Source organism: Myotis brandtii, unplaced genomic scaffold (assembly GCF_000412655.1).
Source record: "Myotis brandtii unplaced genomic scaffold, ASM41265v1 scaffold733, whole genome shotgun sequence".
NCBI lineage: Eukaryota > Metazoa > Chordata > Mammalia > Chiroptera > Vespertilionidae > Myotis > Myotis brandtii.
The window spans coordinates 2,215,947-2,243,461 of NW_005370908.1; the positions used below are offsets into that span (position 1 = coordinate 2,215,947).

Sequence of the window (27,515 nt, forward strand, 5' to 3'; positions counted from 1 at the left end):
GTTTGAACAATTCAGAATAATTCAAGAGTTGTGTTTATCAATACCAGTAATTTAGTAATTGCCCCTTATTAAACCTTGATTTTTAGCAAAAATCTTAACTAATAAAGTCCTATATTAGTTTCCCAGGGCTGCAAAACAAAGTGCTATAAACTGGGTGCCTTAAAACAACAGAAATGTTGTTCTCATACAGTTCTGAAGGCTAGCAGTTCAAAATTAATGTGTTGGCGATGTCATGTCCCCTCCAAAGACTCTAGGAGAGGATTCCTCCTTGCCTCTTCTAGTTTCAGGAAATACCAGGCGTTCCTTGGCTTGTGGCAGCATACATCTAATCTCTGCCTCTGTCTTCACATGGCCATCTTTCCTCTCTGTCTGTGTCCAGACTTCCCTTTTGGTATAAGGACACCAGTCATATTAGAATAAATGCCCACTCTACCTTGGTATGACCTCATCTTAAATAATTACATTAGCAATGACCCTATCCTATATTATAAAAAGCCTGTGGTCATCACACCATCATGCCATAATGACCAATCAGCAGGAGGCTGCATGCATGGCAGGTGCGCACAAGTGGGCGGGGACTTGACTCTGGAGGACTTGACCAGAGGTGCAGGAGGGTTTCTGGGTCCCGCCTCCCATGGCAGCGGCCACAGTGGCTGTGGGACTCTTTTTGGGTCCCGCTGAGCTGTGGGACTCTGGGTCCTGGGTTTCATGCGATTTTGTGTGCTGGGCTCCTAGTTTCCAAATAAGGTCACATTTAGAAGTATGAGGGAGAGGGAGGGTAGTTAAGACTTCAACATATCTTTTTGAGGTCCACAATTCAACCCATAATACCACCTGAGCCAGTTTCCTTTTCTATAAAAACTGAAAAATTCTATCAGTTTCACAGGGTTTTAATGGGAATTCATCATCTAGTTTACTAATTAAGAGGACAGGTTTGAAAGTCAAATATTTACATTGCTTTTGGAGTACACTTGGGAAAATTAGTGAACTTCTTCAAGCCTCAGTTTTCCATCTACAAAATGGAAATAGAAATAGTTCTCACTCCATAGGCATAAAAATAAATTAGATAGCCCACATAAAAACTTAAAGCAGTGGTTCTCAACCTTCTGGCCCTTTAAATACAGTTTCTCATGTTGTGACCCAACCATAAAATTATTTTCGTTACTACTTCACAACAGTAATGTTGCTATTGTTATGAATCGTAATGTAAATATCTGATATGCAGGATGGTCTTAGGCGACCCCTGTGAAAGGGTCGTTCGACCGCCAAAGAGGTCGAGACCACAGGTTGAGAACTGCTGACTTAAAGTCATGTGACACTTAATCTTGTGCCCAGCACATAGTTATTACTCAGTAAATGTAAGGATTTGTTATCATTATACTTCAGACTGCTCCCTTTTCTGAAACCTTTGTGAGTTTATAATAGTACATATAGCATAGAGATGGTAGATAACAGTCTAATAATCAACACACTAACCTACTTTATAAATTATCATGTTTATAATTCACCACCCATTCTAAACTTTCACATATTTTAATTTGTATTTTATATGTGATTTATATAAGATATGTATTTTTGGTCTTCATCCCATTTATGGTATAGAGCTTCTAAAAGCCTTGGAATCTCCTATGATGAGAGCTATGAAGATGCCTCTTTTTATGTTAATAAGGTAACTTTTAGAAGCATCTTAGGATGGAATCTGGTTGCTAGAAGAACTGACCGTATGATGAGAGGGTTGGAAATTTCAGTCCTCACCCTTGACTTCCTGGGAGGGGAGAGACGCTGCAGGTTGAATCAATGGCCAGTGGCCAATGGTTTAATCAGTTAGGCCGATGTGCTGACACCTCCATAAAAACCAGAAAGGATGGGATTTGAAGAGTTTCCAGATTTTTGAACACGTAGAAATTCTGGAAGAGTAGCACCCTGGTGAAAGCATAGAAACTCTACACGTTTCCTATATCTTGCCTATGCATCTCTTCCATCTGGCAGTTACTGAGTTGTAATCTTTTATAATAAACCAATTATATAGTAAGTAAAATGTTTCTCTGAGTTTTGTGAGCTGCTCTAGAAAATTAATTAACCCAGGGGAGGGGTCCTGGGAACATCTGGCTTATAGCCAGTAAGTCAAAAGCACAGCTAACAACCTGGACTTGAGCTTGGCATCTGAAGTGGGGGGCTTATAGAACTGAAGCCTTAACCTGTGGAATCTAATGTCATCTACAGGTAAATAGTGTCAGAATCAACTTGCATTATAAGATGCCTAGCTGGTGTCAGAGAAGAGCTTGGTGTGGGAAATCCTCTCTACACATTGTACTTGGAGGCAGAATATGAATAACCATTGTAAGACATAGTTGTCAAATGCAGATATTGAGACAAGGTGTCTTCATGACCTTCACCTTTGAATGTTTAGTCTACTAAAATAAATGTTGTTAGATGGACCAGCACTGAATTTCTTTACCTCTTTTTCTCCATTTTCCTAAAAGCTTGAATGATACATTGGTTGGTTTGGGAGAGAGTAGAGGAAAAATTAGGGTTTTTTGATTAAGTAAATAAGTGATGCAAAAATAAATGAGGCAAGATAAATTTAGGCTATTTTCATCATTTTTGAAAACTGTATGAATGCACCTAAAAACAGGCCATCATAAATAGTAAGCTCTTAAAACACTTTATCATTATATACAAAACTTTATTATTACATATCGTTAATTCTTCTTGAATCACTGTTAGTTAAATTTTTAGTTTCAATACATATCTGAAATAATATAAAGAATGAAAAATTCTTTAGATATGCAAGTCACTGAGCTATGACTATAAGGTATAATTTGCAGATCATCACATGGTTTTTAGGGGGAAAACTGTCATAAAGATTAAAGAAAAGAAAGGCCTGCAGTTGAGAAATACAGAAGGGGAGATAAAACATTTAAAGAGAAAAATAATGTGAAATAGAAGACCATTGGAATTACAGTAACATCAACAAACTCTGCAATGAAGCAGAGAAAATGTTCTAACATAAACAGACTAAGTTAAAAAGAATTAGCCCTGGCCGGGTAGCTCAGTTGGTTAGAACATCATCCTAATACACCAAGGTTATGGGTTCAACCACCAGTCAGGGCACATACAATAATCAACCAATGAATGCATGTATAGATGGGACACCAAATCAATGTTTTTTTTTCTCTCTCTCTCTCCCGTTCTCTCTCTCTAAAATCAATACATAAAATTAAAATTATTAAGTACCTATGGGAGAAAGAAATATTACCTTTAAATATCTAAGGCTAGTGTTCTGTAGCACAGAAAAAGGACTCCATTTGAATTCAATAACACACTAACATTTAAGGCAAAAATTCAAACAAGGAGGAACTCTGAATTTGGGATTGGAAACCTGGGTTCCAGTTAGACCTTATCTAGAAGTGTCATGAAAAATATTGCTCAACCTGTGTGCAGGAGCAGCATCCAAGGGGCCTCCTGCTGAACCATGAGTTCACTCTTTCATTGCTGGACTCAGGCATCTTGGAGTTAAAACTATGGGAACTTAGTTGCAAGGTAGAATTGGAGACCCTCGGGAGACTAAAGCGAGTGGCTTTGGACATACCTGTTAATAACTGCCTCTGAAGTTATTAACAGGTATGTCCAAAGTGGTGCAAACCATCTGAATACTAGCCATAGCTATGAACTAGCAGTTGAGATATGCAAAACTGGGGGAGATCGACTAGAGGGTTCTAGTGGTCCTTTTAATCTCTAACACTCTATGAACCTGTGCATGTGTGTGTGTGAGTGTGTATGTGTGTGAAGACACATGCAGATGAATATGTGAGTGTTATATCTCTTATATAGAAATGTTTTGATTTTTAGATTGACCTGATTTGTGAAATCAGTAGTTCCGATTAAGGAGTAAAATCCTTTTGTATGATTAATTGTAAGAAGCAAAATAATATATATATATATATATATAATCTTTGCTTTTTGTAAATAGTAAGACTTTCCCTAGTCTAATATCAAAGCGTGATTCTCAAAATCCAAATATCTCACAAGACTTTGTATGGTGCTATTTATCAAAAGTTAAGGCACTATATTGGCACTATTAATGGCCTGTTCTCACCTAGTTTCAGGGCTTTAATTGATTTTAAAGTCCTTTGTATTTTGAGTATTATTTGTCTTTGTTTTCAAGTAGATTGTGCTATGGTGTGCCCAATATTTATGGAAAAAAATATAAAACATACATTATGTAAGGGGAGAACAAGACTTCTCTTTCTGCATGTACTCATTCCATTAGTTTTTCAGTAGGTGTCAATAAAGGCATACTACTAGTAGCTAGGAGTGAGCTCTGGAGTCTGTGGTTTTTAATGTAGACATTACTAAATCTCATAGCCTCTTTTTCCTCTCTGTGACATGGGGGACAACAATACCACCTCTCTCACAGGGTTATCGTGATGACTGAATTAAATATACCACACAGTACACTTAGCATATTGCCTGACACATAGTATATGCTTACTAAATGTTAGCTATTATTTTCTTGTGCCTGGCACTATGTTATACCTAGGTCTCTCTGTGGTCCCGACAGCTTCACAACTCTTTAAATAGAGCAATCCTCATTATTGCCTGACATCTTCTTAAAAAGAGACACCATTCTCCACTACTTTGCAGTGACGCTACATTTCTTGAGGGTGAGCCTTTTCAAAGTCTGACAATAGTAGACTTTTGTCATCTATTCAGTTCAGCTTTTCTCATCCTCTAGCAGGTACCCCCTTAGCTTGTGATCACCAGTCCACCATTCATAGTGCTCCACTGAAATTTACAATCTGGGGTTGAATTAGGCTTTGTTGTTGTTATTATAAAATTTATTTTGGGGAGAAAGAAAAGTAGACTATAGGATAAGCAATTTAAATTTAAGCAAGCATTACAGAGTCACCAATTATAGTCTGTCTGTTCTATAAAATCGAAATGGTGACTTGTTTGTGATCATCCTTAAGTTAGTATCCATATAAACTGAAATTTCTAACATTTCTTTACTATAACATAGTGTATAACATAGTGGCAGTGTTTGTCAAGCAGCAACTCAGCCTGACTTCTAAGGTTGTCTACCTTTATGTCTATGCAGTGTTTGTCAAGCAGCAATCAGCCTGACTTCTAAGGTTGTCTACCTTTATGTCTATGCCTTTTTCCAAACTTTTAATATATGTCTTTCATTGGTCCTTCCTTTACCCTCTCCTACCTCTCCCACCTCCCTTTCCCTCTGGTAATCAGCATACTGTTGTCTGTGTCTATGAGGGTTTTGTTTTTTTGTTTGTTTGTTTTTGCTTAATCCCTTTACCACCTTTTCATCCAGCCCACCAAAACCACCTCTCCTCAGATCAGGCTGTTCTCTGAATCTATGAGTCTGTTTCTGTTTTGCTTGTCAATTTATTTATTTTGTTAGATTCTACAATACATGAAATCATATGGTATATGTCTGTGTCTGACTTATTTCACTTAGCATAACACTCTTCAGGTCCATCCAAGTTTTGTCATTTTTAGAGAGCAAATCTCTTCTTCCTTCTGAGGCTTCTAGTCTCCCTCTAGTGGCCCCTTACTAGAGCCTGACAGGGAACCAAATGCAAAGGAAAAATGGGTTTGCAGAGTCCCAACTCTAACATCTTGAAGCCCAGTTTAGGAAGGTAAGCTTGGAACAGAGGCACCAATTTGATAATTAGCACAACTGCTAAGAACTTTCAAGATCCAATGCCAGTCCCAGCTCCTCAGTGACTTTTCCCTGACAATCCTTGCTCAAATGTTCTTTTCCTAACTCTAATCCTATCATGCTTCCTGTGTGCTTTACAACCTAACACCTGATGGACATCATGATGTTCTCAAGTTACACCATGAAAATGCAGGACTGACTTAGGAAGACGTCTATACTAATAAAAGAGAAACATGCAAATTGGTGTCATTCCGCTACTCCCACCAGCCAATCAGGATATGTATGCAAATTATCCCAACAAAGATGGTGGTTAATTTGCATATGTAGGCACAGAACAAAGACTGAAGGCTCTGGCTTGAGTGAAGACTGAAGACTGAAGAGGCTTGGCTTCTCTGCTGGACCAAGGCCTGGGTCCTGGGTGCAGGAGGAAAACTGGTGCCGGCAGCCAGGGGAAGGAAGGCCTATTGCGTGAATCTTTGTGCAATGGGCTTCTAGTATTTGTATAAGACATATAAATAGATATAATAAATTTCTTTTATTTCTTAGCTGACGAATGATTTCATATACACTAAACAAATGATGATGTTTTAAACTATGAAATATTGAGGTTCTTGGGCAATAGCTAATGATACAGTCATGCTAGTGGTTTGGCACACTTTATAGGTGTGATTCAGTCCAACTGTAGCCTGAAGTCTACTGGCTTTGATTCTTTTTACCCTTTATCTTTTATATTGCTAAACTTTCCTTCTCCCTGGCGTAGAAATAATGTTTATTATTCCAGTGCATCTCTTTCAAATTTTCATGCCCCAAGAGTCCATTGTATTGGCAATTATATGTTTTAGTGACAGCAGTCCCATGAGTTCTGGACATTCTCCCAGACAATAGCACAAAGAAAAGTTATTAAGCTAAGATCAACTACAGCGTTACTAAGGAACACTAGTGCAATTTGCAACAAAGTAAAATGGAAATGCAAATTTCATAATATTCATGACCTTTTGGAGGAGGTCTATAAACATACTGAAATGGGGAAAAGCAAAAAAAAAAAACACACACAAAAAAAACCAGACAATAGATGTGCTATTTCTGAGACCCTGGTTATCTAAAAGCTCACAGGCAAATTTTAAATGAAAATTACCTAAGATAATGTTATTTGCATTTCCTACTGACTTTGTTAACATTTTGAAAACAGTGCCTCATCTAATCTAAGCTCCTGTGAGGTGAAAGAACTTGATTTTTCTTCCAAAGTACCAATGGATAAATCAATGATACTTATGAATACAGGCTTAATTTAATAGCGTGTTTTGTTTTACCTGTGAAGGAAGTGTACAATGGAAAGCAAAGGTCAATGCTTTCACAAAGCACCTACATTTATTCCTATTCTTTGTATTCAATAAACCTCAATTAACACTGTGCTGTACCTGTCAACGCCAGCCAAACTGAAAATCATGCTGTGTAAGGCTATAAAAAAAAAAAGTAAATAAAAATATATCATTTCATTAGTGAGGTATTAACTTTCCCAGAAATTAAAACTTTACCACTGATCTAACTGGTTTTAAACTACTAGTGAAAGTTTATAGAATCATGTTATGAAATTCAACTATTGCCTTACTTTCATATATTTTCAAGAAATAAATTCTAAGTTAATTTATACTTTATGTATTTCAAAATAAATGCTTAAGATGCAGTGTCCTGATTTTGTTTCAGTTATGGATTAATCCTTGGCATCTTTTGATACAAATAGGAAGATATATATTTGTATAAACTGAGTCCTTATTATGGTTTTCTTAAATTCAGGACAAAAATATGTAACAGATACCAAATGTGTAAAATTATTTTTTATATGAAATTCTGTTTTAATTAGAAATATATTTCAGATACTTGAATGGTACCATTGACATTATTACTTTTAATTGGTTCTTTACATTTATGCCAAGACTCCTACCTAATTTAGCTAGAAAAGAACACTGAGTGTAAAAACATGTACAATTAAATATCATTCAATTGATTAAATACCAAGTGCTATTATTTTTAGTGCTGCATCCCCATTGCATGGAGATATTGAGAGAGAGTCATCAATGCTGAAACATTGTCAGCATGTTGAATGCTTAATAACAGTGAAAAGATGTCAAGAATCACACTAATAATATGTTCAAGACAAGAACCTTGGTAGAGAAAATATAAACAAGTATTGTTTTTGTAATTATGATGCCTCTAAATGCACTAGTAAATACCTTTGGTAATTCTGATGCCTCTAAATGTAAATACCTTTACATGTAAAAAAATAGTATGATAGGATTTATCAGAGGATCCTCAATGCAGCAATTACGAAATAGTCATCCACAGATTGCTTGCATAGTAAAATGTTATCTCTTAAGGGAAGCATTTCCCAATTTTGTTGACTAAGGGTCTTCCAGTTAAACATTCCAATAGCACCTTATAAGTCTCCTTCCCAGCTGTTGTCACACTGTAGTTGAATAGTTCATTGCATAATTACTTATGTAGTGTGTGTCTCTGCTCATTAGAGGAAGAGCTTGTGATCAGGGACCACCTCTGCCTGCTGTGTCCCTTTGAGCTAGTACAGTGCATGGCATAGAGGGGGTGAACAAATGAAGAGATGAATGAAATAGGCACATACGTTCACACAGCATTATTGATTTCTTGCCTTTATTCAAAATGCATTCCACTTGTTTTTATGCTGTCTACATACCAACGTAGGCATTACGTTTGTAAATAACCCTGCCACATTCTTTAAAATGTCTACCTACTAGCCTTCCTTCAGGTTTTTTCTTAGGGATTTGTTTTCCTCTCTCTTCCTGAGTATGTTAATTTTTTAGTAGAGTCTTGGACTACCTTGAGAAGTTTGGTTGTTTTCCCCCATTTTATTTTATTTTTCTACCTCCTGCTCTATGAAAAACCATAAGTTTTATTTTACATTCATTTTTTCCATTTCAATCAATAGCTGCACTTACACTCCTTTTAAGCTCTTCAGTTTTTTGTAAAACAGCTCTAATTATTTCTCTCTCTGACTAGAAGGTATACATATAAAGCAAACCATAAGAAAAAAACACTAACTGTAACTACAAAAGGTTTTAGATTTCTCGAGCAAATATAGCACAGTAAATAGTACAGCAAGACTGGTGTGTATGGTCAGTCCTAAAACTTTGTAAATGGGATATGGATAAGATGACTGACCTTCACAAAACGGGTCCATTAGGCTGCTCCCCAAACCTCCCTGTAGTGTCCTTGGTTAAGGTGCTTTCCTTATTAGAGTATCCTGACTCTAAATTTTTGCCGCCTCAAATCCTAAATACTATTTAAGAGGCTGAAAAAAACCCTACAGCTCCTAAACTTTTCCTTTTTCTTTCCCCTTTACATTACACATACAATTCCAATTCACTCAACCAGTCACCAAGTCACTGTACAGAGTTTTAGCGATTTGGCATTGACCAAGATAGAGTCCAAAACTCATGAAGCTTGCAATCTAGAGAGTGCATGATACATTAAATACAGGGTGGGCAAAAGTAGGCTTAGAGTTGTGAGGATGTGAAATGCAGAGTTTATTCTTGTATTATTATTTCTTGATTACTGTATTATTTTCTATAGGGATAACTGTAAACCTACTTTTGCCCCACCCGCTATTATGTTATTTTCAATAAGCACTTGTGCTGATGGACCTGCACAGGTAAAATCATTCGTCCGGCACAGCCAAAGCTCTCCTGAAGGTGACATTGCAGTTTAGCTCATTGCAAAGACAACAGTCCTCAGAGTGAAAAAAGAAACTTGGAGAGTTCAAATACATGAGGGAAAGAGCTCCCTATGCTTGTAGATAGCATCCTGTCACTACAGGTGGACAATGATCTGAGAAGCCGGTGCCCACACAGGGCAGCTGAAAACAGTACGACCCCTGTGGGCCTGGAGTTTGGTTTTACCTCTCTACCTGAGAGTGGTGCCCATGAGGCCTGGCAGGTAAGCTAGGCAGCAACTCTGACCTTATTAGCCAAAATATTCATACTGAATGTACTTTATATGATGACTTTTCATTGGTTCTCTCTTAAAAGTTAGGAAAGCCATAGAAAAGTACTGGTTTCTCTAAAAAAGAACCAAGGGAATTTTTATCTTTTTTTGGGGGGGTGGAGGGTGGGGGAGTGGGGGACCAAAGTGAATTACTGTGAAACAACGTGGTGAGAGGAGCAGAGTCCGTACCAGGGATCCTTAGTAAGCTGCCAAGTCTAACCAGGTATTTCACCAATCTGAGCTAAATCTTACACATTTAAAATGCTATGTTGCTGGTAAATATTGCCTTTTATTGAGTCATTCAATCATGGCGTATCATTCTGATGCCTTCCTCTTCTAATGCTGAAAACTTTTCAAATTTTAATCATGACCTTCTGCTCAGCTTGTGATGAGTTTTAGACGGTGAAAAGTAGTCAGGCAAGGGGATTAAGTAGACTATAAGCACTTGTTCATCAGAGTTGTATGTGCATCTCGTTTCCTTTCCTCTTGAGTCAACTGTGGGGGTGTCATTTAAAAAACTCATTTCATTAGCAGTAACTCTCAGTAAATCAGCCTTAAACCTAAATGTCTTCAAGGAGAGTCGCTCGCATGATTTAGAGCTAAAATAATCACTATTTCAAGCAGAGTACTTTGTTAATAAAAAGTCCAATCTTTCTTATACATCTCTTTTTCAATTCTCTGTCTTCTTTCCTGAGTAATTTTATGTTTCTCAACTAAAGACATGCCTTCATTAGGTAGATTAGCATTCATAAGTGGTAGTGATTTGATAGTGCTAATGGCCCCATATCTCACATTACATAATCATCGCATTTTTGAGGAAAATTTAGCTATCAGTGCCTTTCATTATATCATTTTGCTTCTACAAATTTTGGCTTTTATTTAAAAAGATAATAGAGTACACATTTACACATATAACATCTTAGACATGATATTTGTACTAACCCATCAGGCATCACTATGCATCAGTAGCTACATTGTATGTATTACAAATCATTTTCTTCATAGAACTTATTTAATGAAGCCTGTTATTACTATATTTAAAACACAAGTTTAGTTATTTAGAGAAATATACTTACCCACCTATTTTCAAAACTCATGAGCAGCATTATCTGATTATCCTAAATTTAGAGAGTAATTTTGTTTTACTGGCAGAAGGTATTAATCCAAAGATTCTCCTTGGTAACACAGAACATCAACTTTTTTGTTAGGAAGCTTATAAAATATATAGTTCAGACTTTACATATTAGAGTACAGAGCACTGAGGTCCAGAGTGTTGGTGATGTATCCTTGGAAACATAGCTTGTTAGGGGCAGAGTTGAGGGTAGAACTTCAATTGACCTGGTCTTTTTATTGTATTTCTTTTTGTTTTGTTTTTCAGACATTAGACAAGACTGCAACCAAACTGATTGACAATGATCATTATGATTCAGAGAACATCGCTTCTATCCGGGATGGGGTATGTTCAAGGGCTCATCTGTGCTTGTCTGTGCACCCAGTCAGGGAAAGTGTTGAGGGCATGGTGACCCATGTGAACGGTGAGTCTCCTGTGTCCACATTTGGTTGAGCTGACAATGAGTTTGCTCCTGGTTTTGCAGCTGCTGTCTCGCCGGGATGCCCTACGTGAAAGGGCTGCCACTCGGCGCAGATTGCTGGAGGACTCCCTGCTTCTGCAGCAACTGTATCAGGACTCAGATGACCTGAAGAACTGGATCAACAAGAAGAAAAAGCTGGCAGATGATGAAGATTATAAGGTAGGCAGGGTTTCCCAGCCCTGGACATATTCATTGGGATTTGTTAGTTTCATGGAATTACAGTCTTAAAGTTGAAAGGACCACAGGGTTCAGTTAGTAAGCCTCACTTTACAGATGAGAAGACAGAGTCTCAGAAGAGGGAAATGGTTCTCCTGAGGCTATACATGTAGGGAAGAGCCAAGAATCTAGTTTCTGGTTTTCATATACCCTGCTGCCCATCACCCTTTTTTTTCTGGCACAGAATTTCCAATGGGCCTTAATAGAATGGTGTAAAGGGGGGACTGCGCTTGCTGGATGACTTAGTATTGTCAATAGAGAATGATGACCTGACTTTAGAATCTGCTGCAAACCTTCACTGAGTGTTTACTATATGCCAAGCATAGTCTGGGCACCTGGAATGCGGTAGAGTCCCTGACATCAGAATACACATTATCAAAGGGAAAGACAAACCATAAGAAAAACAAATAAATATAGAAAGTTTTAGGGACTGACACATGGTAGGTAAAAGATTAAAAAAAAAAAGAATAACCCAAAAGAGAATGGAATCTATTTTAGCTAACAACAGTGTCTGTGAGAAGATAAGATTTAAATTAGGACTTGAACCATTAAAAAAAATGGTCATGATGATATCTCAGCGAAGAGTATTCCAGGCTTGGAATGCGGTAGAGTCCCTGACATCAGAATGTACATTATCACAGGGAAAGACAAACCATAAGAAAAACAAAGAAATAAATATAGAAAGTTTCAGGGACTGACACATGGTAGGTAAAAGATTGAAAAAAAAAAAGAAGAACCCAAAAGAGAATGGAATCTATTTTAGCTAGCAACAGTGTCTGTGAGAAGATAACATTTAAATTAGGACTTGAACCATTAAAAAAAAGATGGTCATGATGATATCTCAGCGAAGAGTATTCCAGGCAAACTGATTGGAAAATTTAGAATGAATTGGTTTGTCCAACAGACAAACAGGAGGCCAACACGGCAGGTACTATACCCAATGATGGAGAGGGATGGAATGAAGTTGGAGAGGAAGGCAAGGAAGTCACAGGCAATGGCCTGTCTTTGCTCTTTAATCTGATCACAACAGGAAGTTATTGGAGTTAAAGCAGGGCTGGTATGATCTGATGACTGTGTTAGACATATCATTTGGCTCCTACACACATGGAGGGGGCTCAAATAGAGTAAAGAAGTTAAATTGTGAAGGTATTGCAGTAATTCAGTGAAATATGGAAGTGAGTTGGAGATGGTGAGAAATAAGGAGATGGTGAGAAATAATGGACCTTAAAATTGGGTATTATTTCTTTAAAATACCATCATTTATAATAGTATCGCTATAAGTTATAATGTTATTTCAAAATAACTAATTTGCAATGTTATTTTAAAGAAAACCTATTCCTAAGGCTAAGCTTGCCTTTAAAATAAAATGCATTTCTTTCTAAAAATCTTGACATATTTATCCTTAGCCCTGGTCATAAAATAGTATGTGCACTTTACATAAAGTGTAGGCTCTGACCCACATTAAGAAGTATATACTTCCCCTGGTTTTTATCAAGAAAAATCTACAAAATTACTTCTAAGGCTTTCTGAACTCAAGACAGCACGATATATAGGACCATTTTCATTGAACTCTTGACACTGGCCATAAATGCATTAGTATCTCCATTTACTTCATAAAACTATCATTTACATTTATATTATGCTTTTAAAAGATATTTATTACAATCATTGGGCTTCTTCCCTGCCAGTTTTATGCCAGGTACACCAACACTGAGTTTTTATACATATTGTTCTCTTTACCCCAGCTCTAACTTTGGGAAAATGTAAAATTTAGACCTACAACAGATGCCAAATACAGTGGCTACTTAAGAAGTTGCATTAAACTTATAACCACAAATCCTCCTAACCTGCAAAGCCACACAGCTCCAAAGAGTAACACTTGATTCAGTACAGCAGTTTAGGACAGGGTATAAGTGGGAGATTGACACTTGAAGCAATAACTCTATGGGGGCCAAAGTAAGGACACCATAGGCAGGTGGGGCAGAAATACCATTTCTGTGAAATTGTGTCTCAAATATGTTCTTTGCTGGAAGACCTTTTCCTGCTCTTTGAACCATGGATTTGTCCTCCTTTTTATACCAATATGTACAGCACATTCAGTGTCATGTTGGCATAATTTATTCATAGTTTTTCTCTTCCTCAGAACTATAAGATTCTCCAAGTTTAAAAACTAGGTTCCACTCATTTTTTGTTTGCAAGACTTAATGTAGAGAACAGAAATAGTGTGTGTTCAGTATGTGTTGAAAGAGGGAATTTTAAAAATGCCACTGCAGGCCCTAACTGGTTTGGCGCAGTGGATAGAGCATTGGCCTGCAGACTGAAGGGTCCCAGGTTCGATTCCAGTCCAGGGCATGTACCTTGGTTGCAGGCACATCCCCAGTAGGGAGTGTGCAGGAGGCAACTGAGAGAAGTTTCTCTCTCATTGATGTTTCTCTCTCTATCCTCCCTTTCTCTGTAAAAAATCAATAAATATATTTAAAAAAAGATTACAGACCAGAATATATTAAAAATAAAATGCTATTGGTGAGAAAAATAATAGCAACTGGACTGAAGATATGTTTACTTCTTTGGCATAGTTTTAGGATAAAATGAGATTATGTATATCAAACATATATAAGTGTGGATAAATTCCTTGTACATACAAATTCAAATGTCTATTGTATTATGACTCCTGTTGTTTTTGTTTTTATTATTATAGGGTGTTTCATACCATATTGCAATTTTGACTTCTTTAATGTCTTCTACATTGAACTTGAGGGTAGGGATAATGTCTTATTTTATATCCTACTGTCAAGTTCACTTGACATATGGCAGGCAGTCAATAAGCTTTTGCTGATTTAGTGAACACATGAAAATAGCAATACTAAGTATGTACTTAGCCTTCTTCATCTCTTCTTCTAAAATTTGTTGTTATACTTTTAGTGACCAAAAAACACTATTCACCAACTCTTCTATGGTTAACGAGGAAGAGAGAAAACATGCCCATACTTTCAAATAATTCACAATTCACTAATTCACTAAAACAATAAGAAGCAAGGTATATTTAGCTTTCAGGAAAAATTATTTTATAAAGGGGGAGGGGAAGAAAGCAGGAACATGTCAAAATGAATTGGAGGGAGGAGAGGTTGGAAGATTTTAATTTCTATCTTCTGGCACAACAGTTAGCAACAGTAGGATTGAATTACTTTCTCACACCTACGCATCTTCACCATTTCCTTCACAGCTCTTCTGAATAGTGAGGTAAGTTACAAAGTGGTGAACATAAATGGTGAACAATGTGATAGCTCTGGGCGCTCTGAACTGCTACAGCTCTGTCATATTCCACTTGGAAATAAACCATCTTCCTAATTAATCACTATTGTATCCCAGCTTAAAAACCTTGTGTGGATTCCTGCAGACAATGCAGTAAAACAGTGGGCACTAGAGCGAAGAGGCATTTACGAAAGGGAATATATGGATGGCCAATGAACATGTAAAATTACTCTTAAGCTGACTATTACTCATGGGAGTGTAAGTTAAAACTAAAATGTCATAGTACTTCTCTGGCAAGTGTGAAACATAAGATTTCTGAATGCATTTAGATTTAGAATGTACTATTTTGAATAAATAATGGGATGCAATTTTGTTTTTATCTGTAGTTTTTCTTTTATTTTAATTCTCTTGCTAAACTGAAGGTCACTAGGCAAGATACATCATTTAAACTATTTAGAAAGGGGAAAGAGATCAACCGAAGGACTTGTATGCATGCATATAAGCACAACCAATGGACACAAGACACTGGGGGCGGGGGGTGATGAGGGCATGTGACAGGGGGTATGGGAGGCTAGGGGAAGGTCAATGGGGGAAAAAAGGACATATATGTACTACTATGTGTAATACTTTAAACAATAAAATAAAATAAATAAACAAAATAAACTACTTAGAAATAGAAACCTTCTTTGAATGGCTTAGTCTTAGACATGAATGAGCCAATTAAAATGAGTTCTAGCTATGGGTGTTGCTACTTGAGTGGAGAGGAACCAGTGAACAGGGTGTTCTGACTTCTAATATCTCAAATGGGTCAATAATTCCTACCAGGGAACTGTGTCCTGGTTACGGGGCAGCGGGTGTGGGGGTAGGGGGGCAGCAGGCTTCTCTGGTTTGCATACTGCTCATTTGAGTGATGTTTTATGACTGACTCAACTTGCTGGCTTTTTCCTAAATTGACAGCCCAATGGCAGAGTTACAGCCATGGCTCAGTTCTCAACCACATGTATCATGTAGTCAGAATCTAGGACATCAAGAGTATCCTGGCTTGGGACCAAGGATAAAGGTTAAGAAGATGGATCATTGGTGCCCTTACTTCAATTTTTTTTTCTTTATTGATTAAGGTATTACATATGTGTCCTTGTTCTAAGACTCTCCTAATAAATATGTTCAGAAGTATATAGAAGTTCTTGAAGATTCAATTTGCTGATGGTAGTGAATCAGGGAAGATGGGGGTGAAGGGTTTTATTATTTTTCTGCCTAATTTCTCTAACTAGCTGAAAATTGTATGGACTAGCTTATTAGATTAGTACATTCTTTTTCATACCTTTACAACCAGATTTTTCTTATTGTTTTACTCCTAGGACATACAAGTAATTCCATTGCACAGCAACTTTGCAAAAAATATTACAGCCCTAGGTACTGTACTTAGTCTTCTTCCCCAGAAACAGCAAGGTCTCAGGAATAAATATCTCTCTATCTTACGACATGTGGTTTACAACGTAGCAAACCATATGCTGTAAAATAGATTTCTCAACTTCTAAAGCAGACTTTCCAGCTCCCAAACAACCAATTTACAAAAAGTCATTTGCACTTCTTCAGGTTTCTAGACAGTGTGTCAGGGACATGACCACAGTCTTGCCTTAGATAATTATTGGTAGCAACAGAGCTGAAAAGGAGGGAATCATGAAGTAGCACAATAAATAGCTCACTCTTTATATTGCCAACATTTGGGCTGACAAATAGTGTTTTCTTCAGTTTGTCTTCTCAGGGAATGTAGACTATTAGATCACTTAAAGAATAAACGATTGCTTGGGCTGAGAAGTCATAAACCTAAACAATCAATCATTTAACATTTCACAAATTACACCCAAACACTCAGATAAAGTGTGTTAGTCTTAAAGACTTTCATTTACATAAAATAGTTCTCATCAGTCTCTCTTCCTCCTTCTTAATTCAGTGGTTGTCTCTTTCTGTTTCTTGCCCTAATTACTGAGCCAGGCTTCAAAATGGTTTTGTCCCTCGAAAGCCTGCTTTCCACACAACTGCCAAAATCATCTATGTACTCAAACATTTTAAAAAACACACAACAGTCATTGATTAGTGATTTAATTTAAAACCCGAAACTATAAAACCCTTAGAAGAAAACAAAGGAGATAAGCTCCTTGACATTGATCTTGGCAATGATTTTTTTTTTTTTACTTGAGACCAAGAGCAAGGGCACAGAAGCAAAAGTAAACAACAACAACAACAAAAAACTGCAACAAACTAAGAGGATTTTGCACTGCAAATGAAACCACCAACAAAATGAAAAGGCAGCTAATGCAATGGGAGAAAAATGTTTGCAAATTAAGTAACTGATAAGGAGTTATTATTAAAAATATGTGTTAAAATATGGGCAGGGAAACTGAATAGACATTTTTGAAAGAAAACAGACAGATGTTTAACAGGTACATGAAAAGATATCCAAAAATCACTAATCATTAGGGAAATGTAACTCAAAACCACAATGAGATATTATCTCATACCTGTTAGAATAGCTATCATAAAAAGATAAGACATGATGAGTGTTGGCTAGAATGTTGAGAAAAGAGAACCCTGCTGCATTCACTTGTTGGTTAGAATGTAAACTGGTGCAGCTACTATGAAAAAAGAGCATGGAGCTTCCTAAAAATATTAAAAATAGAACTACCCTATAATCCAACAATCCCAATTCGTGGTATATATCTGAAGGAAGTGAAAAGAGGATCTCAAAGAGATATATACACTTCCTTGTTCATTGCAGCATTATTCACTATAGTCAAGATATGAAAAAAATCTAAGTGTCTATCAATGGATGAATGGATAAAGAAGCTATAATAGACATGAATACATACATCCATACTATGGAATATTATTTGGCCATGAGAAAGAAGAAAATCGATTTCTTTTTGTGACAACATGGATAGGACTTGAGGACATTATGCTAAGTGAAGGAAACCAGTCAGGGAAAGACAAATACTGAATGGTATTACCTGTATATTTATTTTATTAATATATATAAATCATTACTGGTGATTTTTTCTCTTCATATTTCATAATGTTTAAAAATTTTCTACATTCAACATAGTACAGTTTACAAAAAGGAAAAAAAGACCAATACACACTATTCTTTTAAAGTAAAATAAATTAGAAATTTAAAGTCATCAATAGATAAAAACAATCTCAAATAGAAGTTGATCCTTTCTATGGTAAAAACAAAAACACACAAACACAAAAAGTTCCTCAATGATGCACTATTAGGAAACTCAATAATTAACACGGCTCTTTGTGATAGCCTCTACATTTGCTTTTATATTACTAATATTTTCCCTCTCATTAAAAGTAAGTAGGTTACATCGAAATTCCCTGCCATCAACTGTAGTAACAATTTTGCTGATTCTTAATATCACAAACCACAACATATTGATATTTGTATCCAAAGTACCCAACACAGTGCTTAATTAACAGAAGAGTCTTGAAATATATTTGGACTGATTAGATGACTACTGTTTACTTTGAAGCCGGCAGGACATCTACTGAGATGTGACATGACTGGAGTGTGACACATAATGATGAGATGGAGCATTTTCAACCTTTATGTTGTTTTCTCTTGTGAGTTGCTAAAAGTCATGCAAAGTAAGGAATCTTTTGAGTAGCCTCAATACTTACTGAGCATTGTTTATTCATTTTAAGTACAGATGATTCTTGTAATTCACGTTGGTGTATTGTATAAAGTTACTGTGAACACTGAACTATTGCCTCCAGGGCAAATACAAGGTTAGGTTCCTGTGAAGCTCTAGTCACAACATTTCCATTACCTGATCAACATGTGTTTCTGTTTAAAGATACCTTACATAATATAGGGTGGGCCAAAAGTAGGTATATAGTTGTGAGTACATGAAACACAGTTATAAAGCTACTGTAATAATCATATCGTGAATATCTTTTACATAGAAACCATTGTAAACCTGCTTTTGCCCACCCAATATATTTAACATATCTCTTATAAATAATTAATTCGATGCTGTATTTATTTATAATAAAATGCTTGCTAAGAAGGGTTTGCCATTTTCTTAACCCTGATACTTGACTCAACGCTTTCAGCTTCACAACAACATTTTTTAAAAAATCTATATGTCATGTTCTCAGTATACAAATTTAACCATTTTTTCTATAGCTTCCTCTTGCACTGTAGATGTTAATTTAGTACTTTCTGGGGCAGACTCATAGAGATCCATGAAATTCCTCTGCCTTTTTCTGGATGTATCTATTGTTCTTCCACTAACATTGAACTCACAGCCAACAGCAAACGCCTCACTGAAGGAAGCTTATCTAATACTGGTGTTTTCTCTGTAAGCACAGCACAGCCTTCTTGTGCTTAGGAACTTCACATCAGCACTCTGTTTGAGGGCCACTGGAAACTACAAATCTCCAGCCAAAAGCACAAACATGCAAAAAAGGAGGCACTACATAGACCGCAGAAAGGACACTTGCTCACAGTATGAGAGCTGACAGCAGAACAGTGCCTTTTGGACCCCAGGAAGGAGGGTGATTCGTACTGCCCACAGCGCATATGCACAGATGTATGTTCCCATCTTAGATGATGCAAAATCACCCTGAATAATTGAAGTTTTATTGAGTAGATGAATGTGTAACTATGGCATTCACAAATAATGAAGGCCGACTGCATAATATTCTCTTGATTTATGCGAACAGCAAAATAAATCGCTTGTAGTATTTTTCCTTTATGTCCTTGCTCACATTTCTTATCTGTGAAAATGGAAGCCCAAAGTATTACTAATAATGGTAGCTGATGCTTACTCTGTGCCATATGCCAAGTAACTGAGATTTATTACCTAATTTATTCCAAACAGCAAATGTTATGAGGTTATTAAAACTTTACCCTCATTTCACAGGTGATAAAAGAGGTTCAAAGAGGTTATGGACTTACTCAAAAGTACATAGTGAGGAAATGGTCAGTTTGCATTAGAAAACAGATTAATTGAGGCAGAGTAAGAACTTTCTATATTTTCATGTGTTAGGGGGTCCTATTTAGAATACTGGATATGAAGCAATTCTTCAGCTACCATTTTTTTGTTGATGTTGTTAATCCTCACCCGAGGATATTTTTCCATTGATTTTTAGAGAGAGTGGAAGGGAAAGGGAGAGACACAGGGTCCCAGGTTTGATTCTGGTCAAGGGCACATATGCCCGGTTTGTGGGCTCGATCCCCAGTAGGGGGCATGCAGGAGGCAGCCAATCAATGACTCTCTCTCTCATCATTGATGTTTCTGTCTCTCTATCCCTCTCCTTCCTCACTGAAATAAATAAAAATATAACTTAAAAAAATATATGACAGTGGCCTAGTTGTATAGCAATCTAAAGCAAAAATAAATTTGGATCCCAACATGATACCCTACATAAAAATAAATCAGGATGGAACTGATATTTAATTGTTAATAAATAAAACATAAAATATGAGAAGAAAACTCAGAAGAATTTTTAGATCTCAGAATAGGAAGTCATTTGTAAATAATACTCAAAACTCTGAAACTATTAAATATATAAATCAGTTCAATAAATAAAATTTCACGCATTAATATAATTCAAATGACAAATTGATAAAATATTTTTAATTCATAGCATACAAAAACCTAATTTTAATATAAAATCCAATGTAAATTAGTGAAAATACATCAAAAACAATTATTTTTAAAGTATATGGATATCTAGCTGGTTTGGCTCAATGGATAGAGTGTTAAACTGTGAAGGGTCCCAGGTTCGATTTCTGTCAAGAGCACATGCCCAGGCTTTGGGCTCTATCCCTAGTAGGGGGCATGCAGGAGGGAACCTATTAATGATTCTCATCATTGATGTTTCTATCTCTCAAACTGTGACGGGTCCCAGGTTCGATTTCTGTCAAGAGCACATGCCCAGGCTTTGGGCTCTATCCCTAGTAGGGGGCATGCAGGAGGGAACCTATTAATGATTCTCATCATTGATGTTTCTATCTCTCTCTCTCCCTCTCCCTTCCTCTTTGAAATCATTTTTTTTTTAAAAAAGAATATGGATACTTGACAATTCACTTAAAATGTTATCGACTCCTTACATAAAATTATGCTTGTCAAGACTCATGTTAAGGGAAACGTAAAATCTAACAAGCTGATACTTTTTCAAAGTCTGTCTTGGTAAAGATCTCATATTGATAAAATGCTTATTGTGGAGATTGTGGGAAATAGGCTCCCTCTTGTACTGCTGGTGGGTCTAAACATTGATTTTCTTGGTGCTAAAGATGGAGCTTTAAAAAAATAACTCTGCAAAACCCATATCTTCTTGAACTTAATACCTAAATGACCTGACAACTGAAAAGATCAGTATGTCTGATATATTTTATATTTGACAGTCATAAGTATAATGGAGAAAAATAAAGTTAGAAAAGGGAGTATTGAGTACTAAGGAGGAGTGTTACATTTTTAAATAGGTGATATTACAGGCCTCTCTGAAATGAAAACATTTAATAAAAGCCCTGAAAGAGATGGGGGAGTAGCCATATTGATGACAGAAGAGAGTTGAAGCAGAGGAAAGACTATGGGCCAATGCCTTGGGAATTTTGTCATATTAAGGGAATATCAAGGTGACTGAAGTATCCAGTGTTGAGTGATTATATAGAAGATTATTAGTAGATCATGTCAGAAAGATACAAGAGCAGATAGTTACATAAAATTTGATGACTTTGCAAAAATAAGAAAATGTATTAGAGCATTGAGAAATGATATATTCTACTTTTTATTTAAAAATGATCACTTCTTTTTAGCTTTCTTATTATATTTTTATTTAATTAATTGGGTTAATATTGGTTAATAAAATTATATAGTTTTCAGGTGTACATTTCTATAATACATAATCTGTATATCGTATTATGTGTTCGCCACCCCAAGTCAAATGTCCCCCCTTCACCATTTATCCATCCTATACCTCCTTCCACTCCTATCCCCACCACCCCTTCGAGTATTGAGATGATATATTCTACTTTTTATTTAAAAATGATCACTTCTTTTTAGCTTTCTTATTATATTTTTATTTAATTAATTGGGGTGATATTGGTTAATAAAATTAGATAGTTTCCAGGTGTACATTTCTATAACACATAATCTGTATATCATATTATGTGTTCGCCACCCCAAGTCAAATATCCCCCCTTCACCATTTATCTATCCTATACCTCCTTCCACTCCTATCCCACCCCCCTTCCATTCTGGTAATCACCATGCTGTTGTCTGTGTCTTTGAGGGATTTATTGAATTTGTTTGTTTTTTCTTAATCCCTTCACTTTAAAAATGATCACTTTGACCATAGAAGGTCAAGAACAAAGCAGCAAGGTCAGTTAGTAAACTCCTGTCACATAATAATCCATGTGAGAGTGGACCATGGCTTAGTCCAGGGAGACTGTTGAGGTGGTAGTGGTTCAATCTCAGATACATTTTTGTAATGAAGCTAACAGGATTTCTGGCAAATTAAATATGAATTTAAAAAGTAAGAGAGATACCTCACCAAAGAAGATATACAGATGGAAAATCTATCATCTATTTATCTAACCTATCTATCATCTATCTATCTATCTATCTATCTATCTATCTATCTATCTATGCTTAACATGATACATCATTGGGGAATTGTAAATTAAGACAACTATAAGGTAAGACTATATACCTAATATTAGAATAGCCAAAACCCAATGCACGACAGTACCAAATGCAAAAGAGAATGTGGAACAACATGAAATCTCATTTATTGCTGGTGGGAACGCAAAATGGTGCAACCACTTTGAAAGAGAGTTGGCAGTTTCTTACAGAGCTAAGCTTAGTTTTACCTTGTGATCCAGCAAGTGTGCTCCTTGGCATTTACCAAAGGAGTTAAAATGTACATCCCCACAGAAACCTGCATATGCATATTTATACCAGCTTTATTCGTCATTGCCAAAACATGGAAACAAGCAAGATGCTCTTCAGTAGGTGAGGAAAATATTTATAATAAGAAGAGAAAGGGCAGATTTGCAGGTAGGATGTTCTTGGGAGGTTAAAGGAAAGGGCTTGGCCTCAGTTACGAGCATGGGTTTTCATAGCAGAGAAGGCAGAGTATATGGGCACAGGTGTAGGTAGGTAGGTGGAAATGAGAACATACAGACATTCTTTACATATTCATTTAGTTTTCTCATTGAAAGAAGAAGCAAGTCTATGACCTGACAGCAAGTTTACAGAAAGTACAGCAGTATGAGGAGAAAAGTAATGATATAAAGTAGTGGTAAAGAAAAATCAAGATAGTGATTGCCTAATGCCAGGTAGTACTAATGTCCCATTTGAGGTTAGCGAAGATGAACTTAATATGAGACTTGTCAACATGGTCATGAGTTTTTCTCTAGCTACTTTTAGCTGCACTGACAGAGATGCAGAGCAAGCAAAAGTTGGATTTAACAAGTTATGGGGTTTTGTCAAGGGTATATATTGATTGAGGGAAGAATATAGTGGTTGAGCATATATAAGAACAAAAAATGTATAATGATAGTAGTCCCAAATAGTTTATATAGGGAAATATGGGAGTGGGGACATAATTGGGGTAAGGGTTATGAAAATGTATTGGGATCAATGAGTTCTAGGTTTTAGTGTGGCCCAAATATTATTGGAATCAGTGAACTATAGGCAGTGACCTAGAAAGTAGGAGTAGGATGGTTGAAAGTGGGGTTACATATTTTCAGTTACAGATGACAAGGTCTATTCTAAAATATGTCCATAAAAGTGAGTGGCTGAGGGAGAGTGGAGGTCATGGGTCACATGGAGGGCAGAGATCAGGGAACTTAAAGACCAGGACATACATTAAAGGAAATTGAAAAGACCATCCTTGCAGGTATTGAAATTAAATGAAAACCTGGCAGACGTTGTTAGTAAGTCATAAGCTAAAATCTCTCAGGAACAAAGCTAGCATTTCAAGGGCTAAGAAGACCACACTAGGTTGGGATAATGGGAAGTCCTTTGGTAATGCAGCATTCAGTGCTGAGGGCTTTTATGCAGTAAGGAAGGAGACTTATGTAGAAGTAGTGTTTCTTGAGGATACTGGCTCAAGTTGTTCTTCTAACAAAGATTGGTGGGGGGAGAATGGGGAGGGAAGCAAGATATGCAATACCATCCTTTCTGTCATTTGCATACCTGTCATACCTAATGACACGTAAGTCCATCAGATGAAAAACAAACTATGGGATTTAACAAGAATTCTGGGATTTAAACCAAGGTTAATAGATAGTGAAAGAAAAAGGTCAAAGAATCCTAAAACATAGGAATGTGAAATCCTGGTTAAATTCAGATAAGGGACTGTGTGGTTTAGTATGATAATCACACAGTATCCAACCTCTGACCCCTTTTTAGACTGTAAGTTTCAATAGTAGAGAAAGTCTGGTCTGATTACTAAAAATGAGTAGAGATCTAGATTCCCTGGAGCTGAGGGACCTAGGCAAAGTCTTTGACTAATGGGTCAAGAAGACAGATTTTTTGGGGGGTAGCGCATTAAGGTTTATTATTTTTTCTTTGTCTTTGTCTTTTGACTTGCCTTTGAATATCTTTTGGGGCTGGGAGAAAGTCACCCTCTAGTTTGGCTCCTAACATTTCCTACTATTATATACTACTGATCCTCACAAGTTTCACATCTTCATGTTACATAACTGCAAAGATTTGAGTGATGCCTCTTACCCACTGCAAAGGAAATTGTGCATGTTTCCATTGTTGTGCATGTTTCAGAATTCACCTTGCACTTTCCATTTAGTCGTAAGCACCGTGCTTTAATAATTTGGAGCAAACTTAAAAAATATTATATTCAACTAAAGGGACCAGACACAAATGAGGAAAAATTATATTATGTCATTGCCACAAAATGTCAGCATAGGTAACAGAACGGTTACCCATGGTAAAGGGGGTGTATATTGACCAGAAAGTCATAAAGAAATATCTAGAATGATAGAATTGCTCTATATCTTGATTTGGATGCTGGTATCATGAGTGTATATAGTCTATGTAAAAAGTCATACAGCTGTACAAATAAGATTTTTGTAGTTTACTGTATATAGATGATATACTGAAAAAAATTTAAGTACATAAGAAATTGGGACATAGCATAGTAGAAAAACTAGATTGCAAATCTGCCAAATAAAATCCATCCCCTTCCCCATAATTTCTACATAAGTCAAGTAAGTGCTAGTTGAAAGAAAAAAGGAGGAGCCTGGGGAAAATGAGCTGAAAGCTGATTCTTTGGGGGAAGATATCAAGTCTTCAAATATTTGAAAAATAGCAACGATTACAAACCTGCCATGAGAAGGAAACAGTATACCTGCTGTTCCTTATGCCTCAGGAATAGAAGTAGAATCAGTGGATGGGAGCCAGAAGAAGACTCCACCTCATTAGAAGGAAGAATGCCCTTAAATATATTAGCTATCCATAGTCAAAGCGTTTTTTTCACTTGAGCATTAATATTCAGCTATATCTCCAATTAATCTTCAGAACCATTTATTCATTTAAGTGAAATATTACATAAAAGTTCAATTTGTAGAAAATGGGGAGTTGCTGTGGCTGAAGTGTGGTCTCAGGACAACAGTGCTTTCCTACCGCCAAATGACTCCTGGGAGGGCACCAATGAGAAAAGACACAACTGTTTGCTATAATATTACAAGAGGGATTTGGATATCTGATTTGTGCTTGAACTAGGTGTTTCTTAAAATCTATTATATCTTGCCCGGCAGTGTTGCACCATTGACCCATGAACCAAAAAGTCCCTGGTCCAATTCCCAGTCAAGGCACATGCCTGGGTTGCAGGCTCAATCCCCATAAGAGGGTGTGCAGGAGGAAACTCATTGATGTCTCTCTTGGAAGCGTCTCTCTATTCCTCTCTCTCTAAAGGAAAGAAAAAATATATATTTTATTGCATTTTCTAGGAGCTTAAGATTTGAAAATTAAAGGCTTTGACTGGGTCAAAGCCTCTGGTGATCAAATTTTGCTCTGTGTGTGTGTGTGTGTGTGTTTTTGTGTGTGTGTGTGTGTGCGCGCACATGCGCGTTCGTATTTTCTACACTATTAAGGTACAATGGGTTTCTTATTCATAATGTTTGCTAGGAAGAAAATGGGCAAATTAAAACTGTGCATATGATTTTAGAATTACTAGTAACTGGAGAATCATAACAGAAAGAAATTAACATTTATTTTCCTGGACAACTAAACCCATGGAAGATTAATAAAATGTAGATATAGAGAAAGACTGGAAGGATCCCAGTCCACTGCCCCAGTTAAACAGTCTAGTGCTAGGTGTGAATTCCGGGCTTTCTTACACAAACAAAACGAGAACTTCAGTTTCACATGTGAAAGGCTGGAAGAATAATCCTCAAACCAAATATCAAGTTTAGATGAAAACATTAGTGTAGCCATAATTTATTTTACAGATGATTCTTTAGTCTCTTAAAGCTCATTCTTCTCTTATTTATAATTTTTAAGAAGAATGGAATAGGATATTTGTTAACTCTATCATTAGATGTGTTTCTGTCCAAGTTAAGCAAAAGCCACTCGCTATAGCACATATAAAATAATTAATATAACACATTACAACAAAAATAATAATTATGAATGACATGTTCTTGAGTCAATTCTAAGTTCTGGAAAAATCATTTTCTCAAGGAGATTATATTTGCATAGTGAGACAGACTCATTAGCATTTTGATAGAATGGGATAGAATTATAATGGGTTCAGTCCCATAGCTTTAATTACCTACTATTTGTTGATGATCCCTGTTATTTATATTATAACTCATTCATGAATGCTTCGCAGATGCTATTCTAGAACTGAAAGTGCAGGAAAATTCTCTCTGTATTTTTGACAGCATCTTCAAGAAGCATATCTTAACCAAGCCCATGCTCTTCCCTCCCACCCCCTCAATTACTGCTCACAAAATTTATTTGTTGCTTGTATTATTTCTTAGTTGATAAATGATACCAGCAGATACCCCAGACAGTCATATAGGTATCCTGTGGGCAACAGAGAACCACCAAGGAGTTTTAAGCAGGGAGCCAATTTGAAATTAGTGCATAGATTTAACTGTGATATCCAAGGGTGTATAAAGTAGACTTGAGTAGTAGTAGTAGTAGAGATCAATCAGGAACCTATTACAATAATTGTTGCAATTTTAGAACATCTCAGGGAACAAGAGGAGTTGCCTAATCCAAGGATCCAGTAATTAATTAAATGCTGCTCTCTTTTTACAATGGAGCAAATACAAAATGTAAATGTTTATTACGTTCATAAAGAATATTTATTAAGATGGGCCTTGCATACAGAGCTCTGATATAATGAATATTTAATGCCTAAAAGGCAAACAGAATAACAGATAATTTGGCAGAGAAAATATAGAATAAAAATTAAAGACTAGGGATATTATGGCACTGAAATGAGATCAGAAATTACACAGAGGAGAACAGCGAAATTGAATACTAAACCATGGGTACAACTTATTTCTTAGTGTAAGTTTGGCTCTGTTATTTCAGAAAGATATTGCTGCCAATAACCCCCTTTTTTAAAAATTGCAACTATCATCACTTGATATTAGGAATGTGTGTTGTTTTTGATTTGTGTTCCTTAGGTGTTTCCTGAAATAGGAAGACAAGTTGTGCTCAATGTTATTGAACTATGCTTGGGGGGGGGGGGGGGGGGGGGGGGAAAAA

At 36.4% G+C, this 27,515-nt stretch overlaps 1 protein-coding gene and 1 long non-coding RNA gene across 2 annotated transcripts in view; one reads left to right on the forward strand and one right to left on the reverse strand.

Moving 5' to 3' along the window:
- Positions 1-27,515, reverse strand: part of GALNTL6 (polypeptide N-acetylgalactosaminyltransferase-like 6) — a 612,339-nt gene that overhangs the window by 440,183 nt on the left and 144,641 nt on the right. The window lies entirely within an intron of this gene.
- Positions 11,066-11,446, forward strand: LOC106724140. Its single transcript, XR_001359893.1, has 2 exons — positions 11,066-11,150; positions 11,290-11,446. It is a non-coding gene; the product is annotated as an uncharacterized LOC106724140 (long non-coding RNA).